Consider the following 9,679-nt stretch of genomic DNA (forward strand, 5'->3'; position numbering starts at 1 on the left):
TTCTCAAAGTTAGCAACAATTTGTTGTGATTTACACAATTAAATGCCTTTGCATAGTCAATAAAACACAGGTAGGTATTCCTCTGGTATTGTCTGCTTTCAGCCAAGATTCATGTAATTTTTTTTACTATGATTTTTTTGCTATGATGTCTCTAGTGCCACAGCCTATTCTTCTTCTTCTTCTTCTTCTTTTTGTAGAAAACATGGGACATTTATTCACAACTCAAACATGAAGCAGGTAACAGATAAGAGTCTAATTATAAACATAATGAGTTCTAACTCAGCCCAAATTCTCCAAGGCCATATGGTTAAATCTCTTCAATGAGCATCTCTGTGACAGAAGACCAGTCAGAACCTCCTCCTGTCTGGGACTCCAGCTAAGTCTTCAGCCACTTCTCCTCCTGCTCTTGGGAGGCCCACAAACAAAACACCAGTCAACACTGATGGACTGTCACATCAAATCCTGGCCATTGAGTCCCTCCATGGCAGCCTGGGCCTCCTTGTATATTTCATACTCAACCAGAGTATATCCCTTCAGGTATCCTGCACTCCTGTCCAGGTTGAAGTGGATATTTTTTATTTCTCCACATTCTGCAAATTTGTCATGGATGTCTTCTTCAGTGACTTCCTCAGGAATTCCAGTGATAAACAAAATCCAACCTTCCAATAGAGCACTTCCGTGCGAGCTCATCTCCGTACTGCTCCACACTGTCATAATCCTCATGCATTCCCACCCGGGACCCTTCAGAACCAAAGCTTCTGCCCTTCCGTTTCTTTGTTTTTTCTTTCAGTTCATGTATGTTCTCGTTGCCATCCTCATCCATGGCGAAATCTTCGCCCCCCAGCCTCGTGAAGATCCAATATGTCTGCCATCCTGCCTTTGATCTGTGTCTCATCTGTCTCCCACAGCCTCTTCTACACCTAGCGTACACATGTGACAGTTCTCTGATAATGTACTTTGGATAATCTTCAGCAGGATCTTGCAAACATGTGATATTAGTGATATCGTTTGATAATTTCTACACTCCGTCAGGTCACCTTTTTCAGAATAGGAATAATTATGGATCTCTTCCAATAAATTGGCCAGGTAGATGTCCCTCAGATTTCTTGGCATAAACTGGTGAGCGTGTCCAGGTCAATACCTATTTACTAAGGGGAGCTCTGGTGGCCTAGTGGCAAGGAGCTGCAACTACAATCCCAGAGGCACACGGTTCGAATCCACCAGATGCTCTGCAGGGAAAAGGAGGGACAATCTCCTCCTGTACCAGTCAGATCTGATTTGACGGTACACTCACACAAAAATAAAAAATAAAAAAAAATAAAAAAATTAAAAAAATACCTATTTACTGACATATATCAATTGGTATCCCATCAATTCTTGGGGCTTTGTTTTTGCCAATTTCTTTAGAGCAGTTTGAACTTTCTCCTTCACCACCATTTGCTCTTGATCAAATGTTGTTTCATGAAATTCTTCTGTGTCAGCCAATTCTTTTTGGTATAGTGACACTTTTGATGACAGGCTAATTTCTGGGTTCTAGATTCTGTTCCATTGGTCTGTGTGCCTTTCATTGTACCAGTACCATACTGTTTTACTGGTTTTGTTATTACAGCCGTATAGTATTACTTGAGATCAAGGAGTACTATGCTTCACTCTTCATTTTTGTTTTTTAGAAGTGCTTTGCTTATTTGGGGTCTCCAAATAAACTTTGCCAATTGTCTTTTCTACCTCTTAGAAAACGAATTTGGTATCATTTCCAGGCCACCAGCTGCTCTGTGATAGAAGGGCGGGCACTCTCCTCCCATGCAATTAACTGCTTCTGAAAACCACCAGAGTCAGTTATGGTTCACTTCTGATTCTATGGTATACATCAACAGCATTGGGATTGAATTAAACATGTAGATTGCTTTTGGAAAGACTGCAATTTTCACTATATTTCTATCTTCCTATTTATGAAAAGGGAATATTATTGCATTTATTTAGGTCTTTTTATTTCTTACATAATCATTTTGTACTTTTCTTTGTAAAGATCTTTTGTTCTTTATTAGTTAGGTTTATTCCCAAATATTTCAATTTGTGCTTGGCTTTTGTAAATTACATTGATTCTTGGTTTACTTCTCTGTATTTCCTTTGCTAATGTAGAGGAATCTCACTGACTTTTGTATATTGATTTTTGCATTATTTTGTCATTCTATTAGCTCTACCAGGTTTTTTGGTGAGTCTTTGGAATATTCTATGTACACTATTACATCATCTGCATATAGTGACAGTTTTACCACTTTTTGCCAATTTTGATGCTTCTTATTTACTCTTCTTGTCATATTGCTCTAACAAATATTTCCAATACAATATTTAATAGGAATGGTGACAGTGGACAATCTTGTCTGGTCCTTGTTAGCCAAGAGAATACTTTTAGTCATTCTCTATTGAGAATGATACTGGCTCTTGGTTTAGGAAATTCCCATTTTTCTAAGTGTTTTAATCAGGAAGGGGTGCTGGATTTTGTCAAAGGCCTTTTCTGCCTTTGCTAGGATCATGTAGCTATTGTTATTTGTTTAGTTAATGTGATCAATTACATCATTTTTTTTCTTATGCTGAGCTATACCTTTTATGAATCATGCATACTTTTATGAATCCCACTTGGTCATGATGAATTTTTTTTATGTGTTGTTGGAATCTATTGGCCAAGATTTTGTTAAAAATGTATGCATCTATATGAATAACAGATGTTGGTCTGTAATATTCTCTTTTGGTAATTTCTTTTTCTGGTTTTGGTAGTAGAGTTATACTTGCTTCATAGAATGACTCTGGAATTGATAGTTCTTTTTCTTTTAAAAAATAATTTAAGTAGAGTTGGTAATTAATCTCTGAATGTTTTGTAGAATTCAGCCATGAAGCCATTTGGTCCAGGACTTTTTATTACCTGCTCAATTTCTTCTTTTGTGATGGGTCTATTAAAGTGTTCTATATCTGTCTGTGTCAATCTGGGTAGGACAAGAGTTTGAATGAAACAAATCCTATCAAACACGAAAATGACAACCTCTTCAATAAATGTTCTTGACAAAACTAGACTGTTACTTGCAGAAAGCTGAAGTAGGATCCATATCTCACACTATACAAAAAAATCAACTCAAGGTGGATTCAAGACCTATGGATAAAAACCATAATAAAATTCATAAGAGACAAACTGAGATCAAACTTGGAGGAGTGATCCTATGATATAAAGAGGCAGACAAATCCAGTCAGAAATACAGAACCACAAAAGGATAAAATAGATAAATGGTAGCTTCCAAAAAATTAAACCTCAGTCAACATAAACAACTTTTTCTAATATGGTGAAAAGAAAACCTACTGATTGGGAGAAAACATTTTGGCAATACTATCTCAAACAAGAGTCCCATAAAAAAGTTTATAGAATATGACATGGTCTCCACAAGGAAAAGACTGACAACTCAATTACAAAATGAGTAAAATACATGGGAAGACTTTTCACAGAGGAAGACATTTGGATGGACAACAAACACATGGAGAAAGGCTCAAAATCACTGGCAATAAGAGAGATGCAAATTAAAACCACAATGAGATAACATCTCATCCCAGTAGAAGTGTCAAAATTTAACAGGACAGAACGCTATAAATTTTGGAGAGGATGTAAAGAGATAGGAAGTCTCATATACTGTTGGTGGGAATGTAAAATGGTACAACCACTATGGAAGGCAGTTTGACATTTTCTAAAAAGCAGACCATAGAAATTCCACTAAGATGATTCTGATATTTTACTGCTAGGAATTTACCCCAAGAAAATGAAAACTGAGACACAAACGGAGATATATACACCAATGTTTTTATCAACATTACTCACCATTGCAAGAACATGGAACAGCCCAAATGTCCAAACACAACTGAATAGATTGAGAAATTGTAGTACATTCACACAATGAAGTACTACACAGAATTCAGGCGAAACAATTTTTTTTAAAAATTATATATAATGGGAGAGACTGGAGATAATTTTGTCCAGTGAAGTAACTCAGTCTAATTAGGACAACACTGCATAAGACTAGTATTGTAAAAATAGAAATATAATTAGTAAAGCATATATAGAAGTCCAAGGGAAAAAGAGGTGAACACAGAGGATAAAGAGTAGGCACGGGAGGTACCACAGGGTCACACAGTTTGGTAGGTGGAGGGAGGAAGTAAAGAAAATGGGAAAGATCTGTCAGGGTTCTGAAAGATGGGATAATAAAAAATATAGTTCAATGGTGATTCATTTTGTAAAACACAATTGATAAGAATGATTGTATGTAACACAGTATGAAAGAAGAATAGTGTGAAACACAATGTATTTGGATTTTGTATGCAAACCAATATAATTTTTTTAAAAAAAGGAATTATGAATCTTCCCAGAACAACATATAATTTGCTATACTTCCAGGGTGCCATAACAAGGTTATGTAATTCGTTGTTGTTGTTGTTAGATGGCATTGAGTCCTGTAGGACTCACAGGATCCTATAAATAATGGATCAGAAACCTGTTCCGTCCTCATCATCTCTGACACATTAGTATCCATTGCTGCAGTCACTGTGTCAATTCAACTTGAGGATTTCCTCTCTTTCCTTGCCCTTTCACCTCTCCATACATGTTATCCTTTTCAGAAGAATGACCTTTCCTAACATTCCCAGAGAATATGAGACGAAGCTTCAATATGTCTCTAAGAAGTACTCTGGTTGCTCTTTACCCAAGATTTATATGTCTGTTTGGTTTAATATAAGTATTTTTATTTCTTTTCATATAATAATGCATATACATTGTGTTTCATTCATATACATTGTGACCCATTCAATTCCTCATTTGCATTGTGTTTTATAAAAACATTTGTAAAAAAATTTAAAGAAGCACATTTGTATACACTGTATTTCCTACAATTAATTACACTGATGCATGTTTATTATTACACTGTCTTTAAATCCCCATTAAATCGTTCCCATTCTTTTGGCAGGACATGGGATGTTCAGTACTTTTCTCCAGTACCACAAATTATACTACCAGCCTATAAGCATGAGGTTCAAATCCACCATATGCTCCATGGAAGAAAGAAAGACAGTCCCTCTTCCCTTGTAATTTACAATTTACTGACTCCATAAAAACCACTGGAGGGCCAGTTATTCTTTCATTCCTACTGGATGGTACAAAACAAAAACATAATTCTTATAACTTTTTAAATCAAAGAAAGAAAAAGTAGTAATAGAATAGATCGCAGAAAATGCAAGAATTAGGACAAATATAGTATCTTTTACTATGCATAATAATACAACTATTTTACAAATAATAATACAATTGGGAGAAATTTTCCATAGAATTATTTTGAGAATCAGTGCAGTGGTTTAAATTCAAAAGCTGCTCCACAGGAGAAAGATTAGCAATTTCTTCTCACAGAATTTATAACTTCTGAAAACCTAGAAGTCCAGTTATAACTTAGTTCTGACTTGATAACAATAATTTTGATTTTGAGTGAGTTTTCTGTCTATATCCTCACAGATTGGTAAAGGTGAATTAATCTTAGTGGTTATATAAGGTGCTTTTTTTTAAGAAAAAAATCTTTTATTCTTATTCTAATTTTTGAAAAACAAAATAAAACAAATCCTCTTAATTAAAATAATTAGGCAAAAATACAGATTGAGTGGCGCCTAACAGCCAGGAAATCTAGAGGACACTACCTGGAAGAGATACATAGTTATTCCCATAAAAAAAAGTGGCCCGACAAGAGTGTAGAAATTATAAAAAATACCACTAATATCACGTGCAAGCAAGATCCTGCAGAAGATTATCCAAAACTGACTGGAACAGTATATCCACTGAAAATTGCCAATGTGTAGGCTGGGTGTAGGCTGTGGCACTAGAGACATCATAGCCAATGTTAGATGGATCTTGGCTGAAAGCAGAGAATATTAGAGGCTTATCTATCTGTGTTTCATTGAATCACAACAAATTGTGGCTAACCTTGAGAAGAACGGGGATCCCAGAACACTTTATTGTGCTCATGCGAAACTTAGACCAGGAAGCAATAGTCAGAACAGAGCAGGAAAATACTCCATGGTTCAAAACCAGAAAAGGGATGCCTCAGGGATGCATCCTGTCTCTATATCTTTTCAGTCTATATGGAGAACAGATCATTCAGGAGGCTGGACATTATGAGGAGGAATGTGGCAAAAAGATTGGGGGAAAACTTGTCAACCATCTGTGTAATGTAAATGACACAACATTGCTGAAATTAAAGAAGATAAATATAGTGTGTTTGCTGCAGAATGTCAAGGACTGTAGTCTTCAATATGGATTGAAGCTCAACATCAAGAAAACAAAGATTCTTACCACTGGGTCAAATGGCAGCTTCATGATGAAGAATAGTTTGAGACTGTTGATACCTTTAGCTTGCTTGGTTCTTCAACCAACCCTTTTGGCACAAGTAGTCAGGAAAAAAAAGATGAATTACATTGGGACAGTCTGCTGTCAAGGACCTCTCTAGAGTACTGAAGAGCAATGATATCAGTCTGGAGAATGAGATGTGCTTTTGTCTTCTCAATTACCTGCTATGCATCTGAGAGCTGGACAATAACTAAGAATGATAGTAGATGAAGAGATCCTTTGAGTTGTGGTGCTGAAGAAGAGTGTTGAACATACCATCAACTGACAGGAGAACAAATAGATCTGTCCTAAAGAGGGTGAAACCAAGTTTCTCCTTGGAGGCAAAGGTTTTGAAGCTCCATCTCACATACTTTGGTCATATGACCAGGAGGCACCACTCCTTGGAGAAGGATATCATGCTTGGAATGGTGGAGGGACAGACAGCCCAGGAAAGGAAGACCAAAAAAAAAAAAAATGGATTGACTCAGTGACTGGAGAAATGGGATTAGGTGTGTCAGAAATTATGAGATTGGCTCAGAATAGGACAGGATTCAGAGCTAATGTACAAAGGGCTACTTAGAGTCACAGACAATTCGACGGTGCATAACAATAACTCTGGAGCACTGGTGGCATAGTCGATAGAGAATTGCCCTGCTAACACGAAGGCCATAACTGCAGGTGCTGGAACACCCTCGTGGCACCAAATCATAAGGATGGCCCATCTCCCACCCTCTTTGCCATTTGCAGCCTTAGAAACTTGACGGAGCTTCACTGTGAGGAACCAGCTTCACGGCAGTGAGTAATTATGGCTATCACCTATTAGTTAATTATACTGTGATGGGTTGTATTGCTATGATATTCAAAGCTATGGCACTAGTATTTCAAACAGCAACAGGATCACTCATCATGAATAGGTTTTACTGGAGCTTCCAAATTCAGATAGACCAGGGACTTCTCCAAATTACTGAGGAACAAAGATGTCAGTGTGAGGACCAACTTGTAGTGATTGAAGCCATGGTATTTTCCAGTCACTTGCTATGCATCTAAGAACTGGACAATAAGTAAAGATGACAGAAGAACTGACACCTTTGAACTGATGTTGGAGAAGAGTGCTGAACATCCCGTGGAGTGTCAAAAGAACAAAGATATATCTTGGCGAAGGTACAGCCAGAACATTCCTTACGTAGGCAAAGATGATGAGCTTCATCTCACATACTTTGAACATAATGCTAGAAGAGGTTATTCCTTAGAGAAGACATCATGCTTAGAAAGGTGGAGGGATGAGAAAGGAGAGTCCACCCTCAACCAGGTGGACTGGCCCAGTGACTATAGAAATGGGCTTGAGTGTGTCAGAGATTATGAAGGTGGCATAGGATAGGACAATGTTCAGATTGTTATGGGTCCTACCTGACTTGACAGTATCTAACAACAACAACAACAGGAAGGAAGACATGTTACTTACAAAAATCATCCAGTGAAACCTTATGGAGCACAATACAATATCGGCAAGTGTGGTGCTAGGAAATGTGCTTGCCAGGCTGTAAGGAATATCTCAACATCTGCGATGATGATCATGATCACAACAATGACCTTGAAGATAGACCAAGACCAGGTAGCACTTCTTGTACATGAGATTATCACGAGTCTGGGCTGATTTGGCAGCAACTAACAATGACCACATAGGGAGCTCTGGTGACCTAGTGGTAAGAAGAGGTGCTGCAATATCAAAAGCACATGATTTTAATCCACCAGTTGCTCTGCAGGAGAGGGATAGACAATCTCCCTCCATGCAATTACAGGCTCTAAAAGCCGACTGGAGGGTCAGATATGGGTGGTTCTGACCTAGTGACATACAGCATCTACAACAGTGGCCACAACCATGGCTAAATGGAACGAGAAAAAGCTATCCAGAAATCTTTCTTTCTCTCTCATCTTTTCTCCTCTCCTCTATGAGTTGTCTGTCCAGTCATCTCTTGGACTTTTAAAAATAGTAATTATAATATAAATACTATAAATTTTCTTCTCATTTAAGTCTAGTCCAAGTCCCTATCTTGTCTTTGTATTTGCTCCTAAAACTGTACCTGGAAAAGTAAAAGAGCACAATAAATATTTGGTTAACTGAATTAAATTTTAATAAAATAATTTATATCTTTAATATGCATAATTCAGAGTATAAGAAATTTATTTCATGGTTATAAGTTGTAGCACACATAATTTTATTAAGTGGTGACATATAAAATGAAATATTTGATATAATTCTCAAGCAATTTATTATTTACCAACACCAAGGAAATGTATTATTAATGGATTGGTCATACTCCCAAGATCAAGAGAGAAAGTTGAGGGAAGAGATTTGAAGGAGAAAAAGTACAGAGCTAAAATTGTGGCTATTATTGGCATATGGATTTGCACCTCTTCACTGAACTCAAAGGACACTCCATTCTCCTGAAGAGTTATTTGTTACTCTGGATGGCCAGATAATTGCCTGTTAAATAGTGAATGAAAATTGTCAGGGGGTGACTAAAAATGCAAGTCATTTACATTCCTCAGGAGGATTTGCAAAGTAGTTTCTACAGCTCAGAGTAGTTTAAAGAAAAGTGGGCTGAAGGGTCATTGAAGAGAGATGCAACTGATAGAGGTTGATTCAAATTTCTTGTCATATTAGCCAGTTAATGATGTATTTAAATTCTCCTGGAGGCTTTTTCATTTATACCTTAATGTTCAAAATTTAACTCTTTTTTAACTTTCAAAGTCTTAGCTGAATTTTCCAAATTCAAAATTAAATAATCCAGTTACAAAATGGAGGGTAGTACTTAGACCTATCAACACTGGAGATAAAAAGAGATAGGTGATAAATTGACCCAGGGCTTCTAACTATTAATTGCAGCTTGACCCTTTGCTCAGAATCTGGCTTTCATCTCAATATACTAATCAGAACTGCAAAGCTGATCTCATCTGTGAAATCCTCAAGAAATCTGCTTTCTTAAAGTTACATTGCTTCAGTTTCCAGAGAGAATTTGGCATTTTGTTTTCAGAAAACAAGCATGCCTTTGATACAACTTTTACACCTGAAATCTATTCCTTGTAATGTTTAACATATGCTCAAACATAAAAGTATGAGTACTGTTACTGTAGTATTGCTAATAATAACTAAATAATGTAGAAAATACTTACCAGTAAATGGCTAAATTATTCCAAGTTCTAACTATGTAATTTTAACAAATAGAAAATAAAAGGTAGAATGCTTTATATATAATATTTTATATAAAGAATATATAT

At 36.5% G+C, this 9,679-nt stretch overlaps 1 pseudogene; it reads right to left on the minus strand.

The window, feature by feature from the left end:
• Window positions 1–279: 279 nt before the first annotated feature.
• Window positions 280–872, minus strand: LOC102851596 (annotated as a pseudogene).
• Window positions 873–9,679: the final 8,807 nt, after the last annotated feature.

The sequence above is a fragment of the Elephantulus edwardii genome, unplaced genomic scaffold (genome assembly GCF_000299155.1).
Source record: "Elephantulus edwardii isolate Elephantulus edwardi_28Jun2011 unplaced genomic scaffold, EleEdw1.0 scaffold00143, whole genome shotgun sequence".
Taxonomy (NCBI): Eukaryota; Metazoa; Chordata; class Mammalia; order Macroscelidea; family Macroscelididae; genus Elephantulus; species Elephantulus edwardii.